The following is a 12,613-nucleotide window of genomic DNA, read 5'->3' on the forward strand; positions in this document are numbered from 1 at the left end:
GGTCACGGATCAGCCTAGGGCCAGCTTTGATCCAAGGAACCCCCCCGCATAGGAGGTGCTATGAATGACAAAGGGGCAGGGCCAGGAACAGGGCCCCCTGCTGACTCGGTTTCTCTCTGCGGTGATACCAACCATTTGGCCAAGATGATCTTTCAAGTCTCCATTATTTTCTACCATATGTGCCAACGCAAGGCAAACACAGATAAATCCTATAGGCCAAGCTGTAGTGTAACCCTACCTCGTTATCTAGTCTACCAGTATACGTTCTGTAGAATTAACTTATCTTGTCTTATTTTTATGCATTTACAGAAAGGTGTCAATCACATCACAGAAAAGGTGAAGCTGGATTTAATAGCAGCAAATGTTTTTCAACACTCCACGTCAGCCCCACAGGCCAACGGGAACTGAAGGCTTCATTACCCTTCCACAATATGACAGGAAACAAGCTACAGCCTGCCCAGTCCATCAATTACCATTCCCCGAGTTTATCATCAAGACGTCTCCTCTTCTCGCCGAATAAGCACAAGACATCCTAAAGAGCAGCACTAACAGCCAGCACCAGTGCACCTTATCACAATCCCACCTATCAGGCTTTCACAAAGGCCTGGGCAATCAAACAATAAATGAACGTATCGTGATAGACTTTTGATCAATATCAATATAAAACATGTTCAATATATATCGATATATATCGATAAGAGACTGGACCATCAAATCTAGCAGCTGGGTTTGTTACACAAAAACAGTTCCATACTTATTTACAATATTTGAGTGTTTTTCATTGTTGTATCGACATTGGAGTATTTATCAATGAAGAACAGTGGAAGGTCATATTAAGTGTTTAACAGAAGTGTTTAAATCTAGCATGGTAATTCCCAGTCTTTTTAGGTCATTCAAATTATCAATAGTTATCAATATCGATCAATATGATCAAGTTATATTGTGATATGTCTTTCAGCCATATCGCCCAGGTCTACTTTCACATACATTCCCGCTTTGCAACAGTATTCCATTTTGATTGCATCTAAATGGGGACTCTTTGACGCCAGGGAGGTCATCCCATAGTCACCGGGCTTATTAGTGATGGCCACCAGGTGACCGTGAAAGTGAAAGAGGTTGTCATCTTCGCAATGCTTAGGGACACCTCTTGACTGCCGCCCGAGTTGATAACCTTCAATTTAATGATCCCCACCGCAGTCATTCAAATTAGGAGCCGCTGGGCGCCTAAATGAGAATGAATCACGGGATAATCCACCAAATAGGGCAGACCTCATCAGCAAGAATCCGGCGATATATCTCTTTTAAAGCTCTTTATGTGCGTCGGCCGCAGCCGTCAAATGACAAATGTATTACCTCTCTGATCCGAGCCAAGGTTAAGCTGCACAGTATCCAAAAGAATCGGAATTGTAAGAGGGGCATTTCTACATCAGCAAGTCTTCGCTTTTTTGTTCTCTTTGATCCTATACGAGAACGTGAGAGATGATCAGCGTCATTATGAATGATGGATGATGTCCTGGCTCGTTTTATCCCAGACGATAGTGAGGGGGTGAGGACGACATTCATTTTCATGCTAGATACCATCAGCGCACACCGCTTTGCACGTGCCCGTCTCTGTAGGTGAACTGAGCGTGATGGAGAGACCCGGACCGGGAAACAGCCACTTGGAGACTAAGAAGATGTTGATTTGCACGACTATAAGCATTGTTTTACAGTCGGTAGCACGTGTGGGTGTGTGTCACTCTTCAAGGTTCAATCTCCTTTTGGGTAAACAAAACTGCTTGATGCAGTTGGTTCGAAATTCATTTTTGTTTATTGCTGTACATGATAACTTCTATTCAAGCTCATCTGGCTAAAAATACAAGAATAATATAGTGCACAAGCTGTGTATGATCTTTAATGGTTAACTCGGTTATTTTGAATTAGATCCATATCGGTAAGTTTGACTCATTGAAATGTCATTGAACTGTGCTCTTTTTTCCCAGATGACCTCTTTAGATAGTTATAGAAATGGCACACACGCACATACAGGGAAACACACACACTCATACCCACATACGCACACACACAGACACACACATACACAGGCCCACACACACACAGAATAGAGATAAGAAAGGAAATGGCTCGTTAAATTTAGGTCATTTTATGAACAGTTGCAATTATGCTCGTTTTGTTATATATTATTATATTCCTCCACAGTATTGCATAAGCTTGGCCATCACTCCTGAGTAGTGCGTGGAGATAAAGGGGAGAGGAGCTGTGTCTAACACCTTATCGGACTGCCCTAGTGACTAGCCACAGGAAGGAGAAATCTCATCAAGACTAATGAGCACTGAAGTGCAAAAGAAGGAAGATAAATGGATTGATGTTGCCAAGACAGGGAAGGTCAGGACAGTCAAATAACTTTCTGCCCTCCCTCATTTCCCTTGTTCAAGCCCACAAGCACTCCAAGAACAAACAAGCTTTTATAGTTTCAAAGCAGTGTGCACAAGCATGTACATTGCATGATATCACTGTAGTCATTGAGAGAAGACGCTTGCATCTGAAGCCTCTTCAATAAAAGCCTGTACAACTATGAAAAATGTAAGTGCAACAAGATCAAGGAAAACGAATAAGAAATATATATTAGCGTCGGTGGTTGAGTGCATGTCTTTGTTGCGTTTCCATTAAGTAAGGTATGTTCTGAATAGAACACTATACGATGCTATTACAAAGAAGTACGATACAACAAAGAAGTACAAGTACAACATTTTATCCATCTGTGGTCCCATGACATGCCACCAGGTGTGGTGTGCTTAGCCGTTACTAGCCGTTTTTAAAATCTGCCCCTTATGACATCACAAGTGGGCGTGTCCACCTAGATATGAGAAGTTTAATCACACCACACCTGGTGGCATGTCATGGAACCTTTAATTAACCTGGCCAAGGTTCAGGGTTCAAGGTATGGAGGAGGCCACATATCCCTTATCCACATATCCGCCGTTGCATGTTCTTTTGGTCCCAATCAGTAAAATGTTGAATGCCTTTGAGGCAACTCAAGGAAACAATGAACACTTCACATTCACCAATGTATTATTTAAACGTTGTTTTCAGTAAATCCACTTCTTGCTGCTCAGGTTGGACTCTGACCAACATGGCCAACATGTCTGCCCCCTCTCCCTTTCAGCCCACTTCCCCTCTACACTCCACCAAGCATATCCACATCAAATCAGACAATATGTGTCGACGTGTCCACTGACCCAGCAAGTGTGTGTCTGCGCTCAGTGTATCATCAGCATGTGTGTTCTGACAACAAACCAACGCCAGGCCCCGGCCACTCGGATGCGTTACATGCACACCAATGTTAATTGTCAATTACATCAATCAAAAGCCAATCGTCCGGCTGGACGCGTGCGCTATTGAATTAGCAGCCAATGATCCGATTGCAGTCGTACACGGTGGTTATCAGATCGCATTACCTCCTGCAACACCCTCCTCTGTCATCGGGGGAAACACAGGGAAACATAAGGAAGAAGATGATGTGATTACAATGTGTGTTAACACAGGTGACGTTACAGGATGACTAGCTAAGCACAGATTGACTACAAGGTATGATACAGGGGCTCTGCCGAACAGGGAAGCAGGGCTTTTGAAGGGCAGAGAGGTCTAAAGGCCCATTCACACCCTACGGTAAATACGGATACGGACGCTTTCGTCCGGTCCCGGAGGTTGTTTTGTCCGTCAGTGGGTCCGTCGCCTCTGAGCTTACGAATCCGGAGTGCTCCGGACGAAACGGAGCAATACCACCGGAGATCGAGGCGGCAGTAGAGTCAGAAGTCCAACCATTCATGAAAATAGAGAGAGAGTAGTAGGCCCATAATATCTGATATGTATACATATATTTTGTATTCAACGTTTTATACTTATATTATACTATATACCTGACCTTTTTATTTTATTGTTTGCTTTGGCAATGCAAATGTATATTTCTCATGCCAATAAAGCTTTTTTTAATTAAAATTTTGAGGAGAGGGGTGAGGGGTGTCACATGGCACCGCCACATACACTTTTTGCCGATTTCGAATGACAAAGCAAAATCATCTCCTCTAGAGATGCAATGTTTGCGATTGTCGATGCCGGTAATTTGCGACACTACAGTCGCTGCCCTCTAGAGGATTTATTGCGTAACATCCATAACAACACTGAAACAGGACGGAGGTATAAAGGGTAGTACCGGAGACAACGTTTACAATGAATGACAATGTATGAATGGGCCTTTATCCAGTCAGCTTGGGAAACAACACTCAGGGATGCACACATGTCTGTTCCTGTTCTAACCGGAAATGATGATGGCTTCTTTATTCGTGGATCAGCGGTGGTGGTGCCTTGCTTCAGGGAGTGACTTTTATTGTCAGCGGCAAAGTCAAGAGAGGGGAGATGAAATGCTATCCAAAAGCATCTTTATTTATAAACCGCGAGCCATTCAACACACAGAGGCTGACAAGAGGAGGGCGGGGCCACCGGAGGGGCTGCTGCCTAACTAGCCGAGACGAGAAGTCATTGTTCTCTATTGCCTGACGATTGTGTTGGCACACAAACACACACATGCACAAACACACACACACACTTGCTATTAGAGGGTTTTTAAATATCCATCGGGGCTGTGTGAGGGGGATGCTCACAGATTGTCTGTGTCTCATGCCTCAATGCTTTTTTTTATTTTTAAGCTATAATATCCAAGGGCCTGAGTACATCAAAGAATCATTTTAAATGTGTTGTTTTGACTTAAATCATGCCACTCCCCCTGAGCTGGGCCAAACTAGTTATGTCTCATAAAGATACAGCATTTTCTCCTGCAATTTCGTTGGTTATTTGTGTTATATTTTAGTCTGATGTGTGATTGACAGAAAATGTTTTATTTTAAATAATCCTTTCTTAGCAGTCACCTCATTCGACTTAGCTTAGGAGATAAGCAGCACAAGGCGTTTCGTGATAACCACACCACGGTTATTCTGTTGGTTCTTTGGATCGCTCGATGGATGTTAATGGAATGAAGGTGAAGAGTTTTTCGTGGGGGCTGTGCACAAAACACAATCTTCAGACGGGCAGATACCCTCCTGCAGGATTAATGCTTGTACTATAGCTCACATGTCACACAATTAACAACAGCGAACGCAACCCCCTCTTTCTCCTCCACCTACATCATCCAAACAATCAATTCCAATGTAATTGCTGTGGTTGCTGCTGCTGCTGCTGCAACGTGGCATTCTATGTTGAGGCCCATTCCTGTTCCTACGGAGGTGGTCGAAACAGGTACAGGCACACGGACGGAACAGATCCAATCGGGTCCAAATCCATATGGCGCTGTTGGCTATCAATTAGACGCATAGTGAATAAACATAGTGAGCTAATTGGAATTCGTTAAGAGTAAATGGTTCAGCATGCATGATGATCTGCCTGAATCTATGCCCTGATCCAATGCAAACATTTGGCTGTGGTTAAGTGGCAAAACTAAATCAATATAGGGACTAATTTCGAAAACACTGCCTATGGTTTTTATCCTTGTCACTGTATATTGATGCCATAGGGATGTTGATTGAGCCCTAAATAAATACCCTATATTTACTTCTTGATAACTTGATATCTATATATATATATATACAGTATATATATATATATATATATATATATATATATATATATATATATATATATGTATGTATGTATGTATGTATGTATGTATGTATGTATGTATATATATATATATATATATATATATATTGTTTTATATATATATTTATGAGTAATTGGGTGTGGCGTGTGGAGTTTGTTTTGCATGAAGTTGCACCCCCTGGTTACAGAATGCTGAACCAATGAGCCATGGCAATACCCTTCACTCACACACACGCACACACAAAGACACACACATCAGACCGCAGGAGTTGACAGACTTCCACAGCTGGAGAGGAGTGGTCATTATAATTTCCCATTAAAATTCTGAAAAAGTTGGGAAAGGAAGAGAAATATTCCTAATTGCTCCTTGAGATTACCCCGGCGAGGACGCGCCGCACAAGAGAGATGGCAGGGGCTGATCGAGAGAGACCAAAGGTGTAATGACAGCTGCTGTTGACTGAGCAAGGGATAGTCCCCCAGCCTAGCCCACACATCCTCATATTATCAGCCCATCAAGACAGGAAAGCAATCTCCCCACTGCTCATTTCATAAGCTATGCATATCAATGCTCCATTAATGACATGATAAAAGTTCCACCGGCCCCTCCGAAACGCATCCACTCGCACCTCCTCCTCCCACCTCCTCCTCCCACACTGTCCAGCCCGATTACGTAATCGGACGGACATCTCCACTTCCGGATGCACCTGATCATGTGGGGGAGAAAAAAGGAATGCAGATTAGCTATCATAGGTTATGACGGCCGAGTGTTTCCGAGGGAGGCACAGAGTTCACGGCATTGACTCTTATGTCAGAGGAATAAACAGAGACGTGATAATGGCCATGGCTTTGTTTTTCCCCTTTTTATTGGATATCGATCCGGTTTCAACTGCATAGAGTGTTCAGGTGTCAAAACACCACATGTGTATTCACATGTTTTTCTGTTCATCCTTCCATTACCTCAGAGGAGTGGAAGACTAAAGTACAAGAGATGAAGATTGACAGATTGTGATTTGGCTGTTGTCAACACAGTCTCCTTTTTAAAGGGGCTTCAAAACAAGAGTGAAAAACACTTCACTTGGTAAAAATAAAAGATAGAGCTTCCCCCCCCACCCGCCCCCAAAATATCTATTTCGCGGATGGATAGCATGACAGGTAACTAGTGATTGGTATGATGGATTACTACTTTGCTAAACAAACAATTAAGAAGCAGAGTGGAGATGCTGTTGCTATGATACAGGAGGGGGGAGGGGGAGTGTTGAACAGAAAGGTAACATACACTAATTAAAATGAATGATATAGGAATTGGCAGGAGGGATTAGCAAAGTATAGTACCATATGCAAATGCAGAGAGTCTACTTAACCTGTGATGTATGGGCACTTATGGCACATCGAACATTACACTTTGCTGTACAGCAAAACGAGTGCAAACAATAAAAATGATAATAATAATAATTTACATTACAGTAAATGTATAGGAGCTGTAAATTAAAAGTATTGCCAATAATATTCCAGTGGTTTCAGCAGTTATTATCCGGCCATATATCGGTTTTACCAGAGACCCGCTGTAGAATTCCAACCACAAAGGGTTGCGTTCCTATTATTACACTGTGTCGGTCTCAAATCAATCCAGCTAATTGGCAAAGGATATAAGTGTGGGGCTGAAGGGTGGAGTAAATCAAAGAATCTGGTAGGGACTTGCAATTGCAACAGTGTGGATTGGACAAACAAACAACAAGCCCAGCACATCTCAAGTCTTATCAAACCTGACAGGAACATGGGCCGTGCAATTTAGGAACACAAGTACTTGCCATGCCCTTTCAATCAAGGCAGGCTAACTTTGCTAACAAGCCATCGATTGGCCACTGAATTGGCTTATGGGGCAACGGAGGGGAATATAATCACCAGGGCCAGGCAGGCAACTTTGCAGCCAAGTGCTCGCTCAGCCAGAGAGTTTATGTATTTCTTTGTTAAGGGGGGTAACGCCTCACACTATAGCCTCTCACATTGTGTGTCATAGTACTCTCTTCGCCAATGGGCCCGCGTTTCTTTATGAGAGGCCTTGATTCGGTTGCGCTGTGCAGACTTCAAAAGGCACCATGGGGAATATCAGAGACACTTTTGTGAACTGTTTTCAATCTGTGTGTTTTTCTGCCCAGCGCTGGCCATGGTTTCATTATCGAAGCGATCAAGGTTAACTCGTCTGGGTGTCATCGACCCTAGATCTCCACTTCATTACATGGTCATGCTTTCAAAGATAATGTTATTCACAAATAAATCTTTACATATTCATGAAAGCAAGATGCGAGACACCATTCCATTTAAGCTTGATGATCTCCGGAAAATATTTTGAGGTTACATAAAACTAAACTGTATATCATATCTGATTATATGTGTATTCAGCTTAATTTGCTGTAATTATGCTCCCCTGTTTGCTGAACTCCTGCCTGAGGCCAACACCCCCACACACAATAGTTATGTTCTGTTTAATTGTTTAGCTTCATTACAATTGCAGCACACCTTTACAGAACAGTTATGCCTTGCAAACTGAGCTGTATACCTTTGAGATGTTTTCTACACACACACACACACACACACACAAACATTCTCTGCGCAAAGTCAAAGTACTTTGTGGGCGGTTCTACGGCGCTGTTGCTATTATGACGGCGACTAGCAACGACACATGCGTTGGTGTAGAAAGTCAATTGCACCGGGCGCAAGATAGGGCCCTCTGTCTCAATCACACTCTCTTTCCGTCACATAGACACTCTCCCAGACGTGCACGCACACAGCCATGCGCACCACTCTCTCAGTCGTGCACGCACACACACAAACCAACGCACCATCATAACAGTGCTACTCCATTAGACGTGTGATGGTGTAACTGTGGGGGCCTGCATACATGTCCCCTGACATTACTTAGAGATGGAATACAACGCCAGACAGACCTTGTTAGCTCCCCTTGCCTGCAGGTATTGATTTGATTCCCACCTCTGGGGTTCCCTCCTTGCCCTGCTCCAGCACAGACATACAGCTCCTTGTAGACATCGTATAGCTGTAGCGTTGTATGGCCGAAGGAGGTCCGGTGGTAAGTGATAGTGTATTAAGTCTGTAACGGGCAGGGTGTAATGAAAGCTCTCCATCCGGGGGCGTGACTTGATAATGCTGCTAAATTAGGCCGGCAGGGTCAGGTGGTCTGCAGAGACAACGGGAACTACTTGGGGAAATGCATTTATAAAAAAATGTAAAGGACTGAATGAAGGGCTTCATTGGTTGTATGTGCAGACGATTGGACCCAGTTGAAAAGAGAGGAAGAAACAAGCACTAGACAACATGCTTTCTTACAGTAACATAAAAATGACGATCACAAGTTTGAGATTTCCGAGTTGCATGAATTCATGGTGCAGGTATCAGTGTTTTAACTACATCCCTCTCTGATCTAACATTCATTTAATTTCCATGATGAATAAGAGTAATTCATGTTTTTTACAAGTGCATAAAAAAAATACATGTACACGGCGGGGAATTGCGTGGAAGAGCGTAAATGTGCTGCAGTTACTGATCGTTTTGCTTCCACCTCGACTTTGGTGAAGTTGTGGGAGGGAGAGCTTATAGGCTTACAGAGGTTCCAGAACCTTTCAAGAGGAATGGGAGATTAAAAAGGGAATAGCCTTTTCGGAAATAGAGAAAACACATTACTCCCTAGTATTGGCTCTGCTCTCAAACTACCTCTATTGATAGCATTTTCCAAACACAGTGATGTGCAATATCAAGGGCATGCATGTGTGTGACGGCATTGCATATATTTGGTATTTATTTGTGTCTTTTGGATGAGGAAAATGTACTACTTCTAGTACTTTTGTATTACTCTTAAAGGCAAAGAAATATATAAACTTCGAAATTGGTGCTTTGAAATTGTCAACTAGTTGGTTTTTTCACACATTTCCAGGCAGAGGAAAATTAACAAACAGGCAAGGGAGATTTAATTGTATGAGAGAGAGAGAGAGAGAGAGAGAGAGAGAGAGAGAGAGAGAGAGAGAGAGAGAGAGAGAGAGAGAGAGAGAGACTTGTACCTGTTGCTTCCAGCATGAACCAACCCCAACTCACACACACAAACTCAAAAGAGCCCTTATTCTGTTAATTATTCAATTACTCTACAAATGATAATTGGGTCTGAGACCAGGGTCTATAATATGTATAATATGTTATTTTTTTTCGAATAGTGAGAATCGTGGAATGAGAAAGTGTGGAAAACAACGAGGAGTTAAGTGGTGATTGCGGTTCAGTTAGAAGTGCATAGGAGGAGAGTGAAATAGGCAACGTTTCCCCTGTGAGGTGCTATCAGTGATATCTCTTCTTCTTGTCTGTATGCCTTTCCGGGAGACAGTTTCGGTACACCTATCTGCTACGCTTGACAGTTATGTCAGTCTGCATGTTTTCTAACAGTATTAACAGTTATTTAGGTCATGTTTTGAATCATTCATATTTAAAACCCCGACCAGACGTTCGACCGAGCGCAGAGAACTCACCTGTCTCAAAATCATAACAAACCGATATGAACGTTTATTTTGTTTTGCTTTTTTTTATTATTCCTCCACTGCATGCTACGACGGATCAAAGGCGAGCAGGGCGTGGATACGTTCAGTAATCAAAGAGCCCTGATACTTCCAGCAACTGATTAAATGGTTGAACATGGCTGATGCAACGGCACGGAAACATAGCTCTTTCATGTTCCATCTGGAAAAGCATGTTCAAGCCGGCGTGGACACGATGCCTTTCTACAAAGCAACGCATCTCACAATGCCGTCGCTTGTCATTCCACTGAGCACTAAGTGATTCATGGCTGGATAGATGCTTTGACAGTTTTTGAATGCGCATTGTAGTTTATTTTGAGATGAACATGTAACAGTTTTAAACATTTCCACTCATAAGTGCAACTAATTATTTATATAGATTTACATAGATTCAGGTTCTCAGGCTCTCATATATATATATATATATATATATATACATAATTATTATTACTTTAACATCAATCATGCTTTGGGGAATGATTTTATGAGATTGGCAGACAATTAGCCATGAAATTCACTTTCTATATTGGAAGGGCTACAATTTCCCAGGGGGAGTGAAGTGAATCCCTTCAATGCAAATGTTCATAAAGATGTGTGTGTGTGTGTGTGTGTGTGTGTGTGTGTGTGTGTGTGTGTGTGTGCATGTATTTATATACTTTATGTGGACACATGAAATCGTAACATGATTCCATTTCAATGGATAAAAAACATCCTCATTTAAAAATGCATATATTTGCCTTACCAGATATGAACTTGTGCCCACACACTGCTCAGAAACATTCCCAATGACATGTTTCCTACTTGCCGGGATCATAGCTTATTAGCAACCTGAAGACTTGAAACATATGTAGGACGAGCAATATGCAAATTTGACCCTTGACACATTATGCCTCACTGCTATTTGACTTAGCACAGAGAAGCATACTGTACCACTAAGACTACTAATGAGCACAATGTCTCAGAGGCCAGTGGCATTGCCAGAGGTGGTTGCTACACACTATGCTGTGGTATTAACAAACCCCAGAAATCTTAACCCCACCCCTTTCCCTCCTATTCATTATCATTATTTATCATAATTACTATTAGCAGGAGCTTATTTGTCTCCCAATTTAGACGTATCATTCTGACAGTGTTAATGTGCGTTGACACCCTGCTGCCTGAAGTCGTAGCCCTTTGCTCCTCCTGGGGCAGGACCTCAGAGCCGGCCGTGCTGTTTGGATGCGAACATGCTTGGTAAATGATCTGGATTTCTGCCGATGTCAGCTGAGACACCCTGAGGGCGTCCCACGCAGCACAACCCAACGGGCTGCCGGGTCGAAGCGAGAGGGGGGGGGGGGGGGCAGATCCGTCAGGTCCACGTCTCCGTGGCAGGAAGTCGTAAGAAAGCCAAATCGTCTGAAGAAAGCCAAACAGAGATGATACAATGGTGACGACGGCGGCGGTGGCGGCAACAGCCATGAGAGGGTCAGCGTTTCTCCAAAGATGAAACCAGAGAAAGGAAGTTGGAGAAAACAGAGACAAGATAGCCAGAGTGACAGAGGGAGGGAGAGATGGATGTGGATACGAGGGCTCTCTCACCCAATTCTGGAACCCCTGCAGCGTGAATTAACATTTCATGTTCAGTGCAAAATGTGAGTTGCTCTGCTGAGGGCTTGGTAAACTCTCATAAACTTGGCAGGCTCTGTCGAATTCTGCACTGGCAATTATAATCATATTTTCGGATGTGCATATCGCCTTGGGGTGTTATCGGAATTCGGATTTGCACTCTATCACCTCTAGAATCAACAGTAAACTGTTGGCAGTACATTTTTGTAAACACTACATTCTGACAGTGGCCTGTGAAGGAGAAATCTTGATATGAACTGAAGCATGAATCCAAGCCGCTACACCCGTTATTTGCAGATTTCAGACCTTCCAAGCTTCAGCATGGCAATAAGACCATTATTCCACTAACCCTCCACCACATCCTTTGTGGTGGAAGGTTTTCTCCTTGTGAGCTGAAGACGAAACCCGAACCATTATGCAGAGGCTTTGCCAAGTACTATTACGGAATAGAATTGAATACCCTGATCCTACAATCTGTCATGTATAACGTAATGAATGTACTTCCTCGGCCTTCCTGTTCCCCTTGTTGTTTCGGTTTGGGTCACGGCTCTGGAAAGCACGCTAGGCCCCTCAAAATAGCTGACATTGTTCACCCTCAAATTCTCTCAACCCTGCTCCCACACTGGCAACCCTCACTTGTGCAGGTGTTCATGATAGTGATTCAGACCCGGGATGCCTCAGTGACATTTATTGCCTGCATTCACAATAAAACATTCCATAAGCTCCAACGTGACTGCATGAATAAGTCTCCAACGGAGATGGCCTAGATCCCAGGTGCGGGTCGC

The sequence above is a fragment of the Micromesistius poutassou genome (assembly GCF_964030765.1).
Source record: "Micromesistius poutassou genome assembly, chromosome: 2".
NCBI classification, from domain to species: domain Eukaryota; kingdom Metazoa; phylum Chordata; class Actinopteri; order Gadiformes; family Gadidae; genus Micromesistius; species Micromesistius poutassou.